This window comes from Petaurus breviceps, unplaced genomic scaffold (assembly GCF_028583685.1).
Source record: "Petaurus breviceps papuanus isolate PSGF00001 unplaced genomic scaffold, PetGlider_PUasm1.0 140, whole genome shotgun sequence".
Classification (NCBI taxonomy): Eukaryota; Metazoa; Chordata; class Mammalia; order Diprotodontia; family Petauridae; genus Petaurus; species Petaurus breviceps.
The window spans coordinates 32807334-32831724 of NW_027185698.1; the positions used below are offsets into that span (position 1 = coordinate 32807334).

At 38.7% G+C, this 24391-nt stretch overlaps 1 protein-coding gene across 3 annotated transcripts in view; it reads left to right on the forward strand.

The window, feature by feature from the left end:
- The window catches only part of SLC2A9 (solute carrier family 2 member 9), a 296562-nt gene that overhangs the window by 170452 nt on the left and 101719 nt on the right, over positions 1 to 24391 (forward strand). The gene's annotated exons all lie outside the window — the stretch shown is intronic.

Here is a 24391-nt window from a genome sequence, read left to right on the forward strand (position 1 = left end):
GGACTTCTAATTCCCAATCCCTTCCCCTTTCCACGGCATCACCATGTCCTCCATCAGTGCTGGCCATTATTCCCCTCCTCAGTGTGAAAATGTCTGCTGGAAAGGGTATTCCCTTCTGAGATCGTAATCAAAGGGAGAAAATTGCAGTGACATTTAGGACTCCTGGTGTCCTTGATGATAAGAGAGGATCCTCAGCCTCTGTATGCGATCTCCCAGTCCTTTGAAATGAAATGTCAGATAGACTGTCTCGGAGGGCCGAGCCACGTACTATTTGTTGAAAATGCTGCATTAACCTATTGTAGAGGATTCATTAAGTTCTGCTCTTTGCCTTCCATCAATATGAGTTTCTGTAGAAAAGGCATCCAACCAGTCTCTAAATTGGCAGGGTGGGGGAGAGAGAGGGGAATGCGTGGTAATGGAAACAGCACTCTACCTAGAGCCCAAAGACCTGAGTTCTCTTGCCAATTATACTGCTTATTAGCTGTGGAGTCTTGGATAAATCACTTAATCTTTCTCATCCTCAGTTTCCTCATCTATCAAAGGGACATGATGATACTTGCACACTTCCTATTTTAGAGGATTATTGGAATTAAGGAGATTTATTAATGTGAGCTGAGAAAATCATCACCACCAAAGTATATATTATGACTGTCCAAGGGATTAACATCAGAAGTGGATATGATTCTGTTAGTGGAATTGACATTAAAGATTTTCCTTGTCACCTGCTCCCTAGGGACCATCGAACCTTTCCATCTGACTTGCAACTGAAATCTGCTGTGTGAATCTTCTGCTATTAGAATGTGAGCTCCTTGGAATCAGCCACTGTCTTGCTTTTCTCTTGCTATCTCCAGTACTTAGCACCACATTTTGCAAATAAGGACTTCATTTTTTGAAAAAGTATATTCATTCATTCACTTACTCATTCTTATTGGCAATAATGATGAAAATGTGCAATCTCTGTCTAGAGTCTTATGGAAGGAAAGAGTTGGCTTTAATGATCAATTTCTGGCTTAAAAGACAATTTTGCCTGAGCTTGTCTTTGTGTTGCTATTTCCCCATAAGTCTGCTTTAGGCAGAGAAAGGCTCCCCGCCAAGGATTGATGGGTTTCTTGGGACTACCAAAGAAACTACTTTGTGTTTTGGGGCACCTGAATTATGATGCTGGGAGTTCTAATGTTTCCCATTTCTTAGCTTTCACTGTAGAAGAGACTTAGGCAACATTCAGAACACTGATGAGAGTTTAACACAGAAAACATCTGGGTGAGCAAGAGGGAAGTGGAACTATTTCCAATACTGGTTTGAGTTTTTTCATACAACTAGGTGAACTACTGCAGGGAAGGACATTCCCAGTCCCCAGAGCCCAATGGTTTGATGGCATATACAGACTAATGTAATAGAAATAAGATGGAGTTTGAAGACAGAAGCCATAGTTTTAAATCTGATCATTGAAAGAGTGCTGAATTTGGAAGAAGTGGGTTCATATCCTATTCTTCCCCTGTGACTTTGTGCAAATCACTTTAGGTCTTTGGGTCTCAGTTTTTTCCTATAGAAAATAAGGTTGTTGGGCTAGATGACCCCTAAGAACCTCTTTAGCTCAAAACTTCTGATCCTGTTTCATCCCTAAATCTTCTTCTAAAGCCGTGTCACTCTCCCATTCAGTAAATCCCGGTGGCTCCCTACTGCCTCCAGGAACAAATATAGAATCCTCTCTTTGACTTTTAAAACACTTTAAAACCTGGACCTTTCTTACCTTTCCAATTTTGTTATACCTTACTTCCCTCCACATACTCTGTGATCCAGTGACCCTGGCCACCTGGCTGTTCCCCTCAGAAGACAATCCATCTTTTTAATCTGTGCATTTTCACTGATTGTCCTCCATGCCTGGAAGAGGACCCACTCCCCCCACCTCTACCTCCTTTCTTCCTTTGATCTCAGCTAAAATCCTACCTTCTGCAAAAAGCCTTTCCCAGTTTTCCTTAATGTTAGTGCTTTTCCTCTGAGAGTATCTCCAACTTACCCTTCCTGTATCTCGTTTGTCCTGAGCTGTTTGTGTAGCGTCTCCCCTATTAAACTGGTACTCTTTGAAGACCATTGTTTTTGCCTTTCTTTGACTCTCCAGCACTTAGCCCAGTGCATGATGCATAGTAGGTACCTAAATATGTGTTTGCTGACTTACTGACTTTCCTTTCAAAGCTAAACGTACCTAGTTCCTTCAGTCAATCTTCACATGACCTGCTCTAGCCAGTCCCCTCACCACCCTTGTTGCCCTCTGTTGGACATATTGAAGCTTATCGATTTCTTTCCTATGATAGTGTGCCCTGAACTAGACTCACCATACCAACTATCATCTGATCAGAGCAGAGGACAATAAGGCTAGTCCCTTTCCTCCCTGCCATGAGTTCCATTATCTCTTCTCTAAGGCTTTATTGTGGGTTTTTCCCCCTTTGCACAAAGTTCAACTTTAAAAAAATAATATTTTAATGGACATTAATTAATTAATGGACATTGTCAATATAATTATGTTAATTATTTGCTTGGTTCTATTTATTTTGTTCTGTGTCAATTCATGTAACTTTTCTCTTTTTTGTATGAATTCATTTCTTACTCTACCCTAATATTTCACTATATTTATAAGCTAAGCTTTTTTTATACGCAGTGAAGAGCTATAGAAAAGTAATCTATTTTCAAAATAAAGGAAGGCAACATGACGTAGTCCTGGAAACATGCCTGGATTGGGAGTCCTAGAATCCAGACTGGTTTGCATCCTGGATTTGGGGCTCTCTGGGTAATCTTGGGCAAATTACTTGGCCTCTCACATTCCTTTATCTTCAAACTGGGGATATAGACATCATGACCTCTAAAGCCTCTTTCTAGTCTTCCTCATCCATCTAATGAGAGAGATCACTAAAGTCTATTCCTTCCTTAAATCTGTGATACTCTGAAAACATAAAAACTGCAAGACACAATTTTATATTTTCATTATAAACAAGTTTCCCAGATCTGAGTTTATTTGAAAAGAAATGAAACTCTAAATATAACTACAGGGTCAGGAAGGTCACTTGAAAGTGCTTCTTCAAGGCACTCATGCTCTTGCAGATTCACTGCAAGCAAATTGACCTGAAAGCCTGGCTCTGCCCCCTGCTGTGTGAGTGACTTGGGGCAAATCCTGTAAGGTCTTGGGCCTCTGTTTCCTTATCTGTAAAATGAAAGGCCATGATAAACTAAATGGCATCTAAGATCTCTTCCAGCTGTAGAACAGGGATTCATAACCTTTGTTTATATCATAGATCTCCTGTACAATCTGGTAAAACTTAAGGACTCCTCTGACTAAGGTGATAAGATACAAAAATTAAAATACATAGGATTAAAAAGGAAACCAATTATATTGAAGGGAAGCTGTCCATTTTTATTTTTAAAACTTGGGAACCCCAGGTTAAGAACACCTGGACTAGAGAAACAATTCTGTGGCTAACAGTAAAATCGTTACTTCTTGTTTTAACAAATCAAGAATTTAAAATGTCCCCTATACAGGTGGGTGCTCCCCTCACCAATGCAGATCACAGCCCTTATACAAAGTTAATAGGTGACCTTCTTGAATCTGTGGCTAAAAAATTTCAACAGAATGATGAATCTCTATAAACTTACATAGTTGCCCCCCCCTTTACATGACAATTAGTCCATCCCTAGGAGCAAGACACAGAGGTGGAAGAGTGGATAGAGCTTTAGGCCTGAAGTCAGGAAGACCTGAGTTCAAATCCAGCCTCAATCAATCAGTAAACATTTATTAAGTGCCTACTTTGTGCCAGGCACTGTTCTAAGAGCTGGGGATGCAAAACACAGTCCCTGACCTCAAGGAGTTTGCAATCTAAAGACAGAAATTTCTTAGCTGTGTGACCCTAGGTAAGTCATTTACCCTTTGTTTCCTCAGCTGTAAAATGAGTATAATAACAGTGTTTACCCCTCAGGGTTGTTGTGAGAATCAAAATGACATAAAACTTGTTTCCTTTCTCCCTTCTTGGATGAGTACTTGAAGCTTGTGCAGCTTGGTGTAGGAGTTACACAAGCTTATCCTTTTCTTGTATAGAAGTCAATAACCCAGGGTCACTTCCACCCTCTGATGAGGCATTTAAAGTCAGACGTCAGTGGAAGAATCCATTATCACTGGGTTCGTAACAAGTGAAAAAGCATCACCAGCCATAAAACATCTCTGTGCAGTCACTGCCAACCAAAAAAAAACTTTTTTTTGTTTCTTTTGTCACAAACCTATTTCTGCAATCATTTTGACAGCCCATTAAAATGGCTTCGAGGCTTAATACAATTAAAAACGGAAAGGGCATTGTTAATTTTATCCATATGCAATTTTCACTCAGGACATCATCATTCATTACTTTTGGCAACTTTAAATAATTGACTTCTTGCAAAAACAGCTGGTTTTGCAAATTGAATCTGTTCATGTAGCATTCAGTCAAAGCAAAATGAACTTTCATTAAATTTCATTCTGTCTTGCCAAGGATATAGCTTCTAGTCTTATGGTGGATGGAAGCCTTAATAAATATAAAGGAAATCAAGGCCCCGTGCTGTAGAAGAAATAGTGTTGGTTCTGCACACTGAGGGCCCAGGTTCAAAGCTTGCACTACCAAATCTGCTACTTTATGCCAGTGTAACCGCAGGCAAGTAAGTCATATATGCTCTCTGGGCCTCAGTTTCCTCATTGGAAAAAAATGAGTGGTCAGACAAGATGCTCTATAAAGTCCCTTCCCAATTCTAAATCCGGGATCCTATTACCTCTCCAAATAAAGTTACCAAGCATTTCTTAAGTATTTACCACATGCCATGCCCTGTATCAAGCAGTGGAAATTCAAAGAAAGGCAAAACAGCTCCTTCCCTTAAGGAACGTATGTTCTAATAAGGGAGACAACTTACAAGCAACTATGGACAAAGAAGATGTGTGCAGGGCAAATGGAGGCAAGATCAGAATCAGATACTACCATTAAGGGGGACCAGGAAAGTCTTCTTGCCAAAGGTGGTATTTATCTGGGACTTGACAGAAGCCATGGAGGGCAGCAGGAGGAAGAGGTGAAGAGAAAGAGAATTACAGGCAGGGGAGAAAGCCAATGCCTTACACAGGCTCAGAAGATGGCCAATGTCACTGAAGGAGAGTGGCAGGGTAGGAGGGGAACAGGCTATGAAGGACTTTAAACACCAGAGTATTTGATATATGATCTAGATAATGTAAGGAGTCACTGATGTTTCTTGAGTAAGAGAAGGACATGGTTAGGAAAATCACTTTGATGGTTGAATGCAGTATGGATTGTAGAGGGGAGAGACTAGAAGCAGGGAGAGCGACCAGGGGGCTATTGTTGTAGTTCATGTGTGAGGTGATGAGGACCTTCTCCAAGATGGCAGCAGTTTCAGAGGAGAGAATGGGGCACATACAAAAGACATTACAAAGGTACGGTCAACACAACTTGACAATAGATTGGATATGGGAAGGATGAGAGTGAGGAGCTGAGGATAATACTTAGTTTGTGAGACTAAAGTCTGGAGAGGATGGTAGTGATATCAACAGGAATAGGGAAATTAGGAAGGGTGGGATTTTTTTTCAGAGGTGATGGAAAGATAAAGAGATTAGTTTTAGAAATGTTGAATTTCAGATGTCTATGAGACGTCCAGTTCAAGATATCAAGTAAACAGAGATTTGAGACTGGAGGTCACGAAAGCTTTAGCTATAAGGGTGTTTGACTTGGTGCCCTTGAAAGACCCTTCTAGGCCTAAGAATCTCTATTATAAATAGAGAGTAATATAAAAATAATATAAATTATATGTAAACAAATAAAGGTATATATGTATAAACATAAAATAAACATATAAAGAGTATAACATACTGTTTGCTTCTAAGAAACAAAAGAAATCCATCATCAGGAATTCTCATTCATAAATGTGTCCCCATGGTGAAAGTTTCTGCTGCATGTATTTGATGCCCTCAAGAATAAAAGGTTTAATAGACTTGAAAGGTATTTTACTTCTGACTAGACTTTGCAAAGTGAATATAGATGGCACACATAACCTTGGATTGAATCTGGCATGAAAGTGCTTAAAATGAGAAGAAAATGTTAATGTTCTAGGAGGATTTAAAGGAATGTGTATTAATTATTGACATCTGAAATTCTATCCGTTTCTTGAGCAAATAATGCCATGAAGCTTAATAACCTCTTGAATCCTAGACATGAAGCTAATATAGAATGGCCTTCTGGGAGAGGGGTGGTAGTGCTACTGACAGAAGGAGAAGAGGTGTGGGGGGCATTGTGCAGTGGGGGAGGGAGGCAACAGCATCTAGCACTGCAGAGAAATTAAAGGATCATAGATGTATCTGGAAGGGGCCTCAGAGGCCTCATTTTATAGATGAGGCAAGCAAGACCCAGGGAGATTAAGTCATTTGCCTAAGGAGCACATAGGTAATAAACAATGGAAGCAAAATTTGAACCCAGGTCCTCCAACTCCAAAGCCAATGTCACAATGCCCCATCAGTCAAGAAAGGTGGGTCCTGACAGATCAGTAGACTTGATGAATAAGTCACTTGTAACCTTTAATAGGGCTGTTTTAGACAATTAGTGGGGAGAAGGGAAGAGATTAATCATTTACATAGCACCTACTATGTGCCCAGCACTGTTGTAAGTGCTTTATGAATATTATCTCATTGGATCCTCACAACAACCCTACTAGGTAGGTGCTATTATTATCCCCATTTTATTCTTGAGGAAACTGAAGCTCAAGGAGGTGTCTTACCCAGATACCCAGCATCTCAGACCAGATTTGAACTCATCTTCCTAACTCTAGGCTTACTACCTTACTCACTGCACCACTTAGCTACTTACAAGAATAGAGGTGGGACTATAAGCCAGGGTCCTAGATTTAGAATGGGAAGGAACTTAGAGGCCATCCAATCCAGCTCCCTCATTTACATATTTACACATTTACACTCAATTACACATTTACTGAGACTCAGAAAGGTTATATGATTTGCCTAGAGTCACACAGCTACTAATTGTCAAAGGTGAGATCCAAGTCCAAACTCAAATCCTGTACCATGTCTTACTGCTTCTGTAGTACAATATATTGAAATAAGCATTGTAGTTGGTGTCAGAATACCTGAGTTGCAATTTTTATTAAGAGACTAGACAAAAAAGTACCAAAAGGCATATGCCAAGTGGAGGCAGTCATTGGGTTCTAACAAGATTCATTGTTTTAGAGTCGGTTGGTCTGGGTTCAAATTTAGACTCTGCTGCTAACTCAGTTGCCCTAGATTGGAGGAAAGGTAAGTCAATCTTCATTTCAGCCCTCTATACTTCACCAACCCATACTTCATAGAGTCTTGTAGTCCATCGAGGCTTAGCCAGCATTTGAGGGCTGGGGCGTGGGGAATCTTTCCATCTGCCCTGTCACTACATGCATAATATTTGCATCACCCCCATTCCCTTTGTTCAGGAATGAATAATCAGTATCACCATTGCTACTCAACAAGGCCCCCAAGTCTCCATTTGCAATCTTGATAAACTGTCTAGATCAAAGTTCCCTTCCCTAACTACTATTTCTGAAAATGTGTTATATCTTCAAGTAGGCAGAGGCAGGCTTGCTTGCTTTTTTTTTTTCTTTTTGGAGGGCAGTTGGGGTTAAGTGACTTGCCCAAGGTCACATGGCTAGTTTTTGTGTTAAGTGTCTGAGGCCAGATTTGAACTCAGGTCCCCCTGACTCCAGGGCCAGTGCTCTATTTACTTCACCACCTAGCCGCCTGCAGGCTTGCTTTCATGAGCACTTGGAACATAATTGGAATTTAGTAAATATTTTTTGATTGATTGGCATGCCTGAGCCAGTCACTTCTTTTGAAGCCTTACTTTCTATACCTGGAATATAAAGAATATTTAGATGTGATCATCTTTAAATCTCCTTATAGCTCCAAAACAGTTCTCTAAGCAACAAACCACTTGTCGCTGCTCAGCGGAAGGAGAGATGAGGGCAAACACAAGCACACCTCATGTAGCTAGTGAATAAGCTCTTCCTTATGACTGCGTCTTTCAGATAGCTGAATCTTACCAGCTGAATTTGTGTGTTATTTTTATGATCATCTTTTCCAAATATGTTACATGCTTCCCATCTTCGTCCCATATGTTCCACATCCTCATTCACCCTGATTTGTCCCGGGCCCAGAGCTCTCATCTAAAAACAGACTGGGAAGATCTCAGAAAGATGTGTGGTAGGATACCAGGTCTGATCTCCCTCCATGCTCTCTGCAGGGGGGCATGTAGTGCCGTATGGTGTGAGGACACAGGGAAATGACCTAGATTCCTCACTCACAGTCCCCACAGACCAGGTTCAAGGAATAATTGAGGACCCCTTTCCTCTACATTTGCCCTGCCGTTCACCATCTTCTACATTCATTCCCTCTTCATTCACTCACTCTCTTTCTTCAAGCTCCATTGATGACAGCTCACTCCCCAGTGCTTGGGAATCATTCTTCCCATTTGGTGCTTGTGAACTCCCAAACTCTCAGATGAGGTTTTTTGCCTCCTGCCAACTAGGCCAGTCCCTAACCAGGCTACTTCCTAATGCCTCTAAGTAAGCCCTCGAGCATAAGGAGCTTGGAGGTCTGACCCTGCAGCCTCAGGTACCCAGTAGTTAAAACTAACAGCATCCTCTGACCCTTCCCCACATTCTTATTTAATTTGACCTTTTATTTGTGATCGAGGATCAACATTATTAGCAATCAATTAGCTAGGTGGCACCTTAGCTTTAGTCTTGGGCCTGGAGTAAGAAAGCTGTTGTTTAGTTATTTCATTTGGGATTTTCTTGGCAAAGATACAGAAATAGTTTGTCATTTCCTTCTTTAGCTCATTTTATAGGTGAGGAAACCAAGGTAAATAGGGTTAAATGAATTGCCCAGGGTCACACAGTGAGTAAGTATCTAAAGTCAAATTTGAACTCAGCTCTTCCTTACTCCAGGCCAGAGACTATGTTTGCTGGGCCACCTAGCTGCCCTGGAGTAAGAAAGACCTAAGATCAAATACTGGCTGAGATACCTATCAGTTGTGTGCCCCTGGACAAGTCATTTAATCTGTCTGCCTCAGTCTCCTCATCGTTGTTGTGAGGATAAAGTAGCATTTGGAAAGTCCTTTGGAAATTTTAAACTGCTTTACAAATGATACTATAATTAGAAATATTGAACTTTTCATTGAAACACATGAACATCGTGACATCTATTATTGACTATTCAGAGGACTTTTTTTTCTGTTTCTTCAGTAGCTAAGTCTAACTAACTTCTGAATAAGAGAAATTTTCTTGTGTAAGACAGCATTCCTGTACTTTGTATTTACAGCTAGGAGGTGGCAGAACTAGGAAATTAACTCAGGTCTTCTGATTGTTCATTGTTGTTTCCATTACACCGATTCTCACATAATAGAAGACTCAGTACTAAATTGTATGCCTGGATAAAGTGTTCTAAAAATTAGCTCTCTTTTTCTTTTTCTTCCTTCCTTCTTTCTTTTTTCTTTCTTTCTCTCTTCATCTCTTTCTTTCCCTTTCTTTTTCCTTCTCCTTCCTCCTTTCCTTTCTTCTTTTCTTCCCTCTTTCCTTCCTCCCTTCCTTTTTTCCTTTCCTACCTTCCTACTTTTCCTCCTTTTCTTCTTTCTTCCTCAGCAGCACATAGGCCCACAGAGCTTGGGTTGCATGTAATGTGATCATGACTAAAGACGTAATGTAAAGAAAAGCCTAGGACATTCTTCCATCTTTCTCTGACATGGTCCCATGTCAGACAGCTCCTCAGCAGGGATCTACTCATAGCCTACATAACACATTTCATGAGGGTATACACCTAGAGAATTTTAAAATAATTTATAGGATGCTCAGTCAAAAGGGTACTATTTTTATTCATCAAACAAACTAAAGAAACTAAAATCTAAACTTAAGTATAGACTTGGACAAAATACAAAAATCTTATCCGTTAAAACCTTAAGAGCACATTGCCTTTTCTCCATCAGCAAATTAGGAGAGTGTGCTTGCAATCCTTCTGCAGTATAGAAATGACCACACTTTGCACATAGTCCATAAGAATAGTTAGCTAAAGTGGGAAACTGTCATCGACAGCTCTGTGATTGTCTTAGAAGCAGAAGTGGAGAAGGATGAGGAACGTTTCTGCAGCCTATGGATGTCTGGAACATGTTTACCCTGGCCCTGTGGCCTTTCTGAGAGTGAGGAGAATGGTTGCCAATAATCTCTTTCCATGTTAAACTGCTGAAAGATTTTGAGGATTAACAGCAACATAATAAAAGTTTACTAATTCAGAATCCACTCATTCAGAATTTGTAAGGAAATAGGAATGTATTACTGGTTGCCAGTTGCTGACAAAAGTATCTTCTAAGCAAATAAGCAATCATACAAAATTAAATAGATGTTTGTGTAAATTTAGTTAGAGAAAAATTGTGGCCAGGTGTTTCTGCAGTGTTCATTGGTATGCATTTAGGAAACTAATCACAAAGGAGTCAGAGCTGTGCCTTGCTTTTGAATTCCCCTCAAGACCTAGCACAATGCCTGATGAAGGGTAAATTCTGAATAGAGAAAGGCTAAGTTATTGATCTAAAGCAGTAGCATCAAACTCAAATGAACCTGAAGCAGCTAAACCATACTTAAGGATCCCCGAGGACACAAGCGAATTAGAAAACCACACGTTAACATTAGCTCTGCTTTATTGTATTTTTATTTATTTTGTTAAATATTTCCCAACTGCATTTTAATCAGGTTCCATCCACACTCTCATGGGCCTCATGTATGACACCTCTGATCCAAAGCATAGTATGGTGAAAAGAGCACTGAGTTCATCAGGAGACCAGTGTGTTACTCCAGGCTTCGATATTTAATGAGCAGTGTGACCTTAAGTTCATCTTCTCCTGTCTCTGATCCTTGACTTTCTCATCTGTAAATGGAGACAATGATACCTCTAATTCTCCCTTCACAGGGTTGCTTAGTGTTATCCACTAACTGACCTAGCTGTCTGGACACCCATGGTCTAGTCCTACTTTTGCATTAACTGCTCATCACTGTGTGACTTTGGAAGAGTCATTGTGTTTCTGGGGTCGTAATGAGGAAGTAGGGCTCTTCCTTTGATTATTTAATTGTTTTATGTGGTTGATCACTGTTTCCCCAATTACACTGTACTCTCCTGGGGAGCATCTCATCATGTTTTACTCCTACAGTGCTGGGCAGTATATGGTAAGCATTCGATGAGTGGGGACTTCTCTGAGTCACAGAACAACAGAATGGGTGAGCCTCAACGGCCATCCAGAATCTGCAGACTTGGTTTCAATCTTGGGTAAAACACTGTATGATCCTGGGCAAGTCATTTGACTTCCCTTTGTCCTCAAAATCACAATCCCTGCCTACTTCCCAGGACTATTGTGAAGGTCAAAGGAGACAACGTATGTAAAAAAGTCATTCTTAAACTGGGAATTTTTTTAAAACTTCACATGTACATTTAATTTTAAGACTACCAACACCTTAGTAATGATTTAGTTCAGTCTCTTCATCTGACAAATAAGGGAATGAAGGCCAGAGAAGGGAATTACCTTGTTCTAGATCACACAACAAATGAGTGGAGGAACTAAAACTACAACCCAACTGTTCTGACTCCCATCCCTAGGCTTCTTCAGCTTTGACCCACTGCCTCCTAATAAAAATTTATGGGATGATGATTGCAAGAAATATGAGTGTCAAATGAATGGTACATGTAATATTTGTTAATTCATAGAACAGGAAAAACACTATGAGTTGGAAAGGCTTTTTTGAGGAAGGGATTTGATCCTTCTTTATCCAGATTCTGCGTAAATGGGTATATGAGGCACACAGGGAGGACTAGAACCTAGTCTTGCCAAACCCTTTTCAGGGCTATTTATCCACCTTTGGTGTCCACCTAATTCACCCAACCCTCAACCATAGCTCCAAGAAGTTACAGCATGCACAACAACCACACCCTGATAAAGCTGTCTAGGCAGATGGGCTACCCCAGATTAAGGGTAACCGACAGGTCTCAAACCTATTGGTGACTTAGGGAAATGTCTACCCCAAGCATGTGCAGACTTCTCCCAGCAGAATGGGTGGATGAGAACATTTTGTTCTAATAACCATAAAGGCAGCTAAAGCAGATGCTATGGAGTGCTTAAAGGTTGGTAAGATATTGAAGATGCCAAGGTTGACCATTGCATCCTGAGACAACAACAGTCATCTTGATTTTTGTCTTGCCTCTGGACTTTGATGACTGTGAAGAGAGTATGAGGCTCACAACTTTGTACAACTCTGCCTCACTTAAATCCAATTCACACAAAAATCAAGATATCAATCACCCCACGATGTCACTGGTCTTCTTTGAAAAAGAAAGACAGTGACAACAAAAAACAACAACCCAGATTCTGTTCTATAATAATACCAGTTCACATTTTCCTAATATTTTCTGATTTATTTGCCAATTGGTCTTTAACAACTTCTGCAGTAGCCAGTGATAAAAATAGCTTGCATTTTTCATAACTTTTAAAGTTTTGCAAAACCAGCAGAATCTAGATTCAAACCAAGATATTCTGTAGGCATTAACAGGCCAGATATTATCATCCTCCTTTTACAGATGAAAAAGACCATAAAGATCATTTAGTCCAACCCACTTATTTTACAGATGAGGAAATCAAAGGTCTCAGAGGGGCAGTAATTTGGCCAAAGTCATATAGATAGTAAATAGCAGACCCTTTATGCATACCCAGGTTCTCTCATCTTCAGACCTAAAGTCCTGCTACTATGTTTCCTAGTGGAGAGGAGTTAACTCTGGAACCTTGAAGAGCATATCAGTGGAACACATGTTTTGGTAGATTCAACCAAGTTTCAAGATTTCAAGGACGGATCTAGTGATGGACGCCATGTTTATTTGTCATCCAAAGGTCAACTTAGCTAAATTTGGAGGACCTCATCAGCTATTTGACTTTAGAGTCATGAACTTTTGGCCATAGGAACTCTTGAAAGTCAGCTCCTACATTATAGAAGAATTCTGATCCATGTCATTGGAGGGAGTATCTATACCGACCGATCATGGAATGTTGGATTTCGGAAGTCCAGGTGAGGAGGCTAAGGATCAGAGAGGTTAAGTGACCTGCTTCTGATCACATAGATCATCAGAGGCAGGGCCAGTATTGAATCTAAGTCTCCTGACTCCAAGTCTGGAGTTCTTTCTTCTGTACTGTCCTCCTGTTTCTTTTTTTTTTTTTTTTAAAGCAATTGGGGTTAAGTAACTTGCTCAAGGTTACACGGCCAGTTATTTCTGGGTGTGGTGCTAAGTATCTGAGCCTGGATTTGATCCTCAGGTCATCCCGACATTGGAGCTGGTTCTCTTACTCGCTGAGCCACCTGGTCACCCCATGTCCTCCCTTTTCTATAAAATATGGAAGCAAATATCAGGTTATTATGAATGGGTTCCAGCATATGTCTGCTTTTCTCCATAGACCTGAGTTATCACCACTCCCCCAGAGAACATGACTAACTTTTTATCTGGTTCCTCTAAGAGGAGATTCAGAGAGAGGTCTATGAATAAATTCCATTTATAAAAATAGCACAAAGTGTATACTCATGTTCTTGCTCTTTCTTTCCTACCTAATCTCCAGAGAAGAATATGTAATGTTTATGATATGGCTTAGTTTTAATAGGAAGGATCAATGTTTTTATCTTACATGCATTTAAGCATTGTTTGCTTCTATCACGTTGACATCCTTTATCTTTATGATACCACAGAAGAGCTTTACAACTCACAGTAGAAAAAAAAGTGTTTCTAAATAGAGATCACCTGAAAAATAAAGCAACTTTTATGTTTCCTTCCACAACTTCTGTTTTAGCTTTTGCTCTTTTTATATCTTCTTCTCTAACTAAAAACATCCACAGTTCTCCTTTTTTGCCCTAATATCATTCTTCCCTACAAAATTGGGATTGCTAACTTTCACTCTTTCACTTAGTCACCAAAAAATTCTTAGCTGACAGAGAATAGTATCCTCTATGGACAAAGTAGAAGTTAGAAATTACTATCAAATCTAATGGGTGCCTGATTCAAACCAAAACTTTCTGCATTTAGGTATACAATCTAAATTGAGCTGATGTTATCTTACTTTGTGCTCATTTTTTAAAAAGTTTTGATTTATATATTTTGTTTTTATATTATTGACATCTCTCATTGGATCATTCTCCTACCCCTCCCAATGAGTCATCCTTAGTAATTATTAAAATTACATAAAATACTTACATAAAAGGGAGGAAAGTTCAGCAAAATTAACCAAAATATCCCCCAAAGGCTGCATCTTTGAATAAACTGTTTCCTTACTACATTTTATAGCATTCTTATGGCTTCTACTCAGGGGTTCCTAACCTTTTTTGTGCTTAGACTCCTTGGCAGTCTGGTGAAGTCTATGGACCACTTTTCAGAATAATGTTTTTAAGGGCACAAACTAAAATATATAGGATTACAAAGGAAACCAAATGTTAGTGAAAATAAAGCTGTAATTTCTTCCCATTCAAATTCTCAGACCTTCTAACCCCCCAAATCTATTCTTTGGACTCTGATTTAACACGATTTGATGGCTACAGTATAGAAAATGTTGTATTTTTATCGAGGATTCATTGACTTAGAGAGCTGGAAGGAAAGTTAGTGATCAGATAGATATACAACTTTCTAGTTTTAGAATAGGGGTCAGGGTGGCTAGGTGGTGCAGTGGATAGAGCACCAGCCCTGAAGTCAGGAGGATCTGAGTTCAAATCCAGCCTCAGACACTTGACATACTTACTAACCATGTGACTTTGGGCAAGTCAGTTAACCCCAACTGCCCTCCAAAAAGCAAAACAAACAAACAATAGTTTTAGAGTAGGGGGAAATGAAGTCCATAGGACTCAAGTGCTTTGTATAAACATGGAAGGTGGAAGAGCTGGTACTTGAACCCAGAAGGTGGTGCAATAGAACACCTGGCTTGAAGTCAGGAAGACTTAGTTCAAATCTGATCTCAGACACTTACTAGCTGTGTGACCCTGGGCAAGTCATGTAACCCTGTTTGCCTTGGTTTGGCAAACCATTCTAATATCGTTCCCAAGAAAACTACAAATGGGGTCACAATGAGTTGGACACAACTGAACAACTTTTAATTGCAATTCTTTCTATTATACCACGCTGCCGTGACAGTCTCCAAGGCTGATAGTATTTTCCTTAAAATGATTCCTTTATTATAGAGAAACAATAGAATATAAAGGGAATAGACTTTATTAATGAATTAACTTGGGATCAATACTAAGATTTAAATTGAGATTTTGTGACATTTACTAGCTCTGAGACCTTTGGTAAAGGACTTCATCTATTCCTACTCTAATCTATCTTCCACATAATTGCCAGTGTTTTTGCTTAAGCATGAATATGAGCATGCAACTCTATTACTCAATAAAATTCAATGGCTCTCTTGTTATCTCCAAGACCAAAAAGAAACTCTATTCTTTAGCTTTAATATATATATACATATATATTTAACATTCTTTTCTTTTTAAATTTTGAGTTCCAAATTCTCTTCCTCCATCCCAAACTCTCCCCCACCCACTGAGAAAACAAGCAAAATATCAATTATATGTGTGAAATCATGTAAAAGATATTTACATATTAGCCATATTTCCAAAAAAAATCAAGGAAAATAAAGTGAGAAAATTATGCTTCAATTTTCACCTAGAGTTCATCAGTTCTCTCTCTAGAAGTAGCCTTTTGTCATCATGAATCCTTTGGAATTGTCCTGGATCATTGTATTGATCAGAGTAGCCAAGTCTTTCACAGTTGATCAGTGCTACAACATTTCTCTTAATGTGCACAGTGATCTCCTGGTAACCAAACTTATTGCTTCATTTTGGCTAATTTCATATTTGGCTCATTGTAACCGACGACTATCATCCTGATGGCTACATTAACTGGCCTGACTTCACTGCAGTCCAATTCACCTACCTTATGTAGTCACAAGATATAGTTTGGGAGGGAATTTTCACAGGTCCAAGATCAAAAACGTGAAGTATAAATGATGTCCCCAACTTGCTGCTGAATACAGCAATTTGCAGCCACTTTATTGAGCTATTTGATGTTGCAGTGTGCAAGTATTTCCCATCTGAAAACTAATCAATGATATTTTTGCATGATATGAGGAGCTATGAGCTGGAAGCACAATTAAATGTAGAAAAAAATAATATCTACTTAGCTGGAAAATGTTCTATTGTTAGTTTTTACTTTTCCATCTTTATTAGCTACTATTCCTTTAGTGGGTGATATAAATTTTGTGTGTGTGTGTGTGTAAAAAATAATTTACGTTTGTAGAAATGAACATAAAAGTATTAAAATGTGAGAAATGTTTCTGAAATTGGAAGAAAAATTTCCTTTCACAAAGCCTGCAACTTAATTACATCTAACAAGGTAGAATTAGAACCAAAATTATAGAGTTGCTCATGAACTCTGGAAATGGTGAGAAATAAAGTTGGATAATCAATTGCTTAAAAGAAGTGATTCCTCTAACTTTGAATTACTCATAGCCTTTTGCATGGACCTTTCCCATGTATTTCTCTCAGTTGTACCTGGTATCATAATTATTTATGTCCTATTATTTCCTCTATTTTATTGAAAGCTCCTTGAGAGCAGTATCTGTGTTATATGTCTTTATTTTCCCAGCATCAAGCCTTGTCAGAGCAGATGCATACTGAATGTTTGGTGAATTTGAATTGCTTACAGATATGATAGGATGGCATGGGGTCTCCTTACTGTCACCCTATAGCTAACAATGATCATAGAACCTTTGAGCTGTAAAGGACCTAAAAACATATAACTAAAAATGGTAGAACTGATAGTTCTAAGTGATCATCTGTTGTCTTTATTATACATATGACAAATCCGAGGTCTAGGGAGGGACAGACTATTTCTGGTGAGTTCAGAAATGGGAGTAGGGTGGGAAAGGGGAAGGGGAGGGGAACAAGAAAGGCCACTGCTTTCAGGTTAGAGGGCACCATAGCCAGAGAAAGGAGTAGATAGTATCTAGAGTACATCATGAAGGAGAGAAGAGTTAGGTAATTAGAATTAAATAAATCTAGAATCTTTCTAGTAACTACATTTTACTTAGAATCCATTCACACACAGCAACTCAAGACAGCTTCTAGCTGAATTAGGGCTTGTTAGGAATCAGCTAATTGCTAATCAAAAGCAATTCAGTTTATTAGTCTCAGATCTGAATATGAAGCCAGAAGAGTGAGGAGTGGGTATCTGAATGAAGAGGTAGATAATTAGATTAAAATAAAGGCTTCTTGGTAATTAGATTCCTACTTGAAATTCTTTCACTGAAAACAGCAATCAGGGCAAGCTATTGTTTGCATTAGGGTTTGGCTGAAATCTGAAAAGTGACAATCAAAAACAGCTGATCAAAGTAACAAAAACACTGGAAGGAAAAGTAAGGAGTTTACTATAAAGAATAAAGCCTTATGTAGGAAGCCCAAAGATTGATGCCCTACAGGGGTGAAGAACTTCCCAATGAATGAAACTCACTAAGACTAAAAGTTACAAAGGAGTTGCTGATCAGCATTAATGGAGAGAATTTTCACACAGATGGCTTATTGGCTTAATGGCAATTCAGACAACCATACTTGAAATCAAAATTCAGAATATCAAATTACAGTTCTAAGATTTTCATCTGATCACCAATCAAAGCTTAGATCCAGCTATTATTTTTTTATGTTGTTGTAATAACAGTTAAAAAACAATAAACACATACAAGTTTTATCTTCTCCATCCTTTCATGTTTAAAGCCATGCTAGAATAGACATCAATAACTAGAAATTAAGAAAATAATATTCATATTCTATACCTATCCAATGAATACAAAAACCTGGAAAAACACTGGTTATTATAAGCCTTGAGGCTGACAGGCATCTACATCTGAAGATATTGCCCACTTATTAATCTCTAAGGCCAAAATAAACTCTTTCAATCTGAGATCTTTTGACACTAAGTGGTTCAAAGATGTAACTTCAATACATACCATCCCAGATGCATTTATTTTCATAATTTTCATAAGCAATTATCAATCTGTCAGATGAGAATTATTCTCTATAAAACTAACTTGTAGCTCTTCTACTTCAGTTATGGGAGATTCTAATTTCTCATTAAACCACTTCATTATTTAACATCACAACATTCTTTCAGCAACTTCTTTCATAGAATTAATAAGATTCATGATCTGACCAAAGGTGAAGATCCCACTGGATTTAAAATCTGGTAAATCCTTGGAAAACTTCTTGGATATGTGCAAAGTCTATGTTACTTTCCCAAACTCTCAAGTTATATTACTCATTTTAAGTAAAATATTCCCAACCAAATACTTAACAATTGAAAAAAAATTATAAGGACTACAGTCTGTATAAAAGACAGAGTTAATTTTGCAATGACACAACCGTATCAGTCCCTGGGTATCTATTTTCAAATTAGCAGCATTTCTTATGCAATGATTAATCACAATACAAAAAAAAATTAGAAACCTAACAATGGGAGAAAACTGCTCACATTCCTGGCATCAATCTTCAGATCTGACTGGGTTTCTGGGCAGCATAGCCTAGGTCCTGAGTTAAGTATTAAACAAAGCTGGTCTCTAAGCAACAGGTCTGGTGTCTCAGCCAGTGTGAAAGTTTTCTGACAACATCATTCCTCTTCACCCATTCTCCCGTGGGCATTAAGTCCTCACTTAGAATGTTGTTTGCCTGATGGTCCCAATTTGAATACTTCAGTTATGTAAGTGGCATATGTCTCTCCCAAGGAGCCAAGTGCAATTATGATGGGTCTCTTCTTATCTTCAGGCCAGCTGGAGTAGTTGTAGCTCTGTGACAGTCCCAACGCTAAAGAAAGAGAAAACATTTGAAAGTTGCCGCAATTAAATACAAAGTATACCACCTTGGAATGAAAGCTTTTAAATTTGATTATCTGTAACGCCTTTCCAACAAATCTCTGAAATCCTGTAGTAGTTTTTGGTTTCCAGATCTTTTCTTCCAGCTCTGATTTTGTCTGTTAGAAATCTGCTTTGTCTGGACATCCAAAAAGACATTCCACGTCTTTTTGCTCCATTATTGCACATTCCTGTGTGGCCTCTGCCTCCTTCAAGCCTCTGATGGAGCTGCCTGAATTTCTTGTTCATCTTCCTTCTCTTGTGCTGTCTCAACCTCATCTCTCTTATTTAGTAGCTATCACTGTATTATATGTATTTCTTTCTTAAATATTTCTGTGGATCCATTTTTGTGATCAGTTCACATCACAGCCCATCCCACACGTTTCTCTTTCTCTAGCATTAGCAGCATCTAAACTTTTTGTACATTTTGGTGCAAAATTTCCAGATTTTCTTTGATCTTCTTATACTGCAGAGTAGCCAATGCAATGGGCCAATGTTATGTGGCACTTATGATCCTCTGATTTAGAGGACATCATACAGAGTAGGGTTTTAGTATTATCACAGAACAGCTTCTGGTCTTCCCAGTGCATCTCATGCATGCCTTCTCCGTCAGGGTGCATGACAATGTCATCTTGAAGAGAATTCCTAGCATACAGTGCAGTATGAAGATGCAAAGGCTTTCTTCTTGAGACAAGACATGCAAATACTGTCTCTACAGTTAATGGTGATTGACATATAGATGTCATCCCAGTAGATACAACATAAAGGAACTTCATCTTCAAATTCAAGTTCCAACCTCTCATTTGTTTCAAAATATCTGTCCCTCAGGAAATTAGCTGAGGAAAACATCTTAGCTGAAAGCAAGCCTAGCAAAACCACTGAATGCTTGGAGTTAAATAACAAACATTAAACATTTTCTGTAAATCAGGGATTCTCAGGCCTGTTTTAGACCCTTAAAAGTTATTGAGGACCACCCCACCCAAATAGCTTTGGTTTATATGGGTTGTATCTATCAATATTTACCATATGTGAAATTTAAATGTATTAGTATTATTATGAAAGTAGTTTTGATCTTGGAGCAGCCTGGAAGGGTCTCTGGAACCCCCAGGGGTCCTTGAACCACACTTTGAAAATGCCTGAAGCAGAGAAAAATTCTTGACCCTATCATATGCTCTTTGGTGGTCTGTGAAGTCTATGGACCCCTTCTCAGAATTATGTTTCTAAATGAGCAAACAAAATACATAGAATTACAAGGGAAACAAATTATTTTGAAACACAATGATAAAAATATATTTTTCTTCATAGAGAATGAGAGTGGTTTTGAGGAGGAAATAGTTTCATGCACTTTAAAAAATGCTATGGCTCTCTACCGTGTTTCCCCGATAATAAGACACTGTCTTATTATTTTTTTTTTTTTGGAAAGAAAAACACCAGAGGGCTTATTTTCAGGGGAGGGCTTATGTTGTCCTGCCTCAGCTCTCCTCCGCGGCACTGCTCTCAATGGCACCAGCAAGCAAATCACTGGGGAAGAAAGGGATGACGCGCTCACTGCTGCAGCTCTGATTGGATACAGCTTGGAGCTTGCGTGCGTTTCGGGGGGGGGGTGGAGGAGATGGTGCATACAGAGGGTACTGTAATGTAGCGTGTAGCACAGGGGATCACCTTCACTACAGTAGCAATCTCAATAGGGCTTATTTTTGGGGGAGGGCTTATTTTAGAGGAATCTTACACAGTAAGGGGAGGGCTTATTTTCGGGATAGGTCTTATTATCGGGGAAACACGGTAGCTTCCGCCAAGATGGAGGTCATTCAGTAATGTAAAAAGACGGGAGTAGAGGATGCTTGGTTCCCTACTTGTGGTCACCATTTTTTTTTTTTTTACTGTTGAGGGTCACTAAGTCATAAACCTGTCAACTTGATATAAACACAAGAAAACTGTTGTCTTCACAAGGCATGTATGCAGGTCCTTATAGAAAGCTTCCTGAGATCTAACATTGCATCCTCTGAGATTCATACGGTTACAAAAGACATTTCTGGAAGGGAGCTAAGAGTTGGCCAGGAATTTGGATCTCCTGGGCTCAAAATTAAAACCTTAATGGCAACAGCTCCTATATTCATGACTATTGCCAATTGGATATCAATGAATCAACATTTATTAAGCACCTACTCTTATGTCAGGCACTGTGCTAAGACCTAGGGATACAAAAAGAAACCTCCCCCTTCCCCCCCCAAAAATAGATCCTAGCCTCAAGGAGCTTACACTCTAAAGGAAGAGAAAACATGCACACAAAACATATGCAAAGCAAGATACATACAGAATAAATAAGAATTAGTTTACATAGGGAAGGCACTGGAATTAAGAGGAGCTGGGGAAGACTTCCTTTAGAAGGTGAAATTGTAGCTGGGACTTAGAGAAAGCCAGAGAGGTCAGTAGTGGGAGCAGAGGAAGTCAGGGGTTACAGAGTTTCCAAAGAGAAAGGAGGATTTATTATGTTAAATACCTGTCTAAGAAGATGCTATCTGTGAATGGGATTTGAATTTCTGGACCATGATTTAAAATATCAAGATAACTTAAGACTCCCTGAATAAAGGAGATATAAAATGAGAAAGGGAGGTAGAAAATCGTCCACTGACATTTGTTAAATTAGACACTTCTGATGGTAGCAAGAACAACATTTGAAAAAACTATCCCTTAAAAAATCAGTAATTCTGGGAGGAGAAGGGAGGAGAGAAAATGTAGAACTCAAGGGATTGTGGAACTGAATATTGTAAACTAAAATAAATAATTAAAAAATCAGTAATACACAATAGACAACATCCAAGGGGGAAAAAAAAACTAGCACTAAGATCTATGACTTCAGATATCTTCAAAGGGTGAGTAAGAAACAAGAGATAGGAATCCTAGATTCAAAATTAGAGACCTTAAAATTAGATAAGACAAAAATAACTTGATAGACATCACTGAGGCTTGGTAGGATATGACTCATGACTAGAATGTGACTGTGGGAGATCATACCTTATTCAAAAGGAACAATATAGATAAAAGGACTGATGGAGGTAGCCTTGTGTATCAAGAAAATCTAGTCATATGAGAAATCTAGAAGCCAGCCTCTCCAGGCTAAATACTTCTCAGTTCTTTCAAGTCATTCTTGAATGCCACCCTGGCTACCCACTGGATGTGTCCAGTTCGTAAGTTTATTTATGGGATCAGAAAATCACAGATTTTGAACTATAAGGAACCTCAGATTTCATTTAATTCAAACCCCTCATTTTACAGATGAGCAAACTAAAGGTCAGAAAAGTTAAAAAAATAACAATAATAATAATATTAAGTCAATAAGAGACAGTGCCAGGTTTTGAACTTAGGTCGTCTAACTCTACATCTCGCACTTTTTCTATGATTTCCTGGATCAAATACAGAGTCTGACTGTAGCCTATAGTTTATATTAATAACCTTCAGATGTTGGTATTCATCTCAAGTAAATGTCTGTGCTAAGATTTTAATAGTGACTGAAATGAGACTTTTACTCTAATCCCTTTTGACATGATAAACTTTGATGTGACAAGGAGAATGAGAAAGCTTCGTTAGAGGATAATGTGATTACCTATTGAAATGGAGGGGATCTAAACATCCTAATTTTGCTTCTTCCTAAATGTTTTTGCTGGTTTCATGTTCCTAACTGTTTCCTCAATGTCATTTTTCAGTTGAACATGATAGATTTGTTTCGGATGTATATAATGAGTTCTTTTTGCAATTATATGTACATACCGAATCCACTATAATTACACACACACATATGTGAATCTACTGTGCTGGGCTTTGGGAGAGATGCAAATTTCCAGTTCAAAAATTGGTTCAAACCAGCAATTCAGACATAGGATGAGAGTGGAGGAGATGGCATAGTTGAACTAACACAGAATTTAAAATAATTAGAGATTTTTCTGTTCCCAATTTTTTAAATAACTAGCCTTAAACAAATCAACTAACCTCTGTGTGCCTCAGTTTCTTTATAAATCAATAAATGATAATAATATCCATCCTATTTACCTAAGAGGGCTGACATAAAGGACCAAATGGATAATGGATGTGAAAACCCTTTGGAATGTAAGAAGTGCTTAACACCTGTAAAGTTCACAGATAAAGTGACTCTCCAATCCAAGACATGTTGATCATTCTGCTACTTTAGAGTAGTCTCATTGCCCACTAAATATTTCTGTTCTCTTTCCCATCACCTCCCCCCAGGCCTATAAAGACCTTCATATGAGGCTGATACTCCTTATGCCTAAGTTTTCATGTCAAGACTTGACAGTCTCTCATATGTCCTGACTTTGATGGCACCATGTTCCCTAAGGGTCCAGATAGTGACCCTCCATTAGAGAGTTTCCTTCACTACCCTCTAGCCCAATGCCAGTAACTGATAATGGTTTTCTTTGTCCAACTTGGTCAGACAAGCTGTCAGAAAACAGATAATTAAGTGGCTTTCTGCCAGATTCCCAACAGTCTTTCCTTGCAAGTATACATTTTTTTCAGTGCAGATGAAGTGAACAGAGCCATGCTGATGGGTAGGCAAGCCCAGGATAAAATATATCAGGGGGGAAGAGAGGGTACAACATGAGGAAATTTCATTAAATTTGCACACTTTGAATTTTTGGAAGCTCTGCCCACTATTGAGTAAAGTTACAATAAGTCAAATCATATATGATCTAGGGAAGGTTCAAAGTATGTGTTGAAAAATGGCAAACTTTTTCCCATGTAGGATTATTTTCAGGGTAAGTTATTCTTGGTTCCAAGACTATATCTTTCAGAGGACAAAAGAAAATTCACAAAGAAGCAAAGATGGACAGCTTTGAACACAGTGTATAGGGGTTAAAGCTTTCTTGAAATGGAAATGTATTGCTGTATATTCTGAATCCTCTCTTCCATTCTGCTGTGTACATGGCAAGTCTTTTTTTTTCCTTTCTTATTTAGTATTTAAGTTTCTAATATGTTTCCTTTTCTTTTCTTATGGTATATTTGTTTTAGTATTTAAGTTTAAAATAAATTAATAAAAAATTCCAAAAATACTAAATCTTTTGCCTTTTTGGAATATCATATTCCATAATCTGTGCTCCTTTATGGATAAATGTTCAGAAAAATACACATTTTTGGATGTAGCCAATATGTACCTCTCTTCCTTTCTTCCCTTCTTCCTTCCTTCCTTCCTTCCTCCCTTCCTTCCTTCCTTCCTTCCTTCCTTCCTTCCTTCCTTCCTTCCTTCCTTCCTTCCTCCCTTCCTCCCTTCCTCCCTCCCTGCCTCCCTCCCTTAGTTCCTTCCTTTCTCCCTCCCTCCCTCCCTCCCTCCCTTCCTTCCTTCTTTCCTTCCTTCCTTCCTTCCTTCCTTCCTTCCT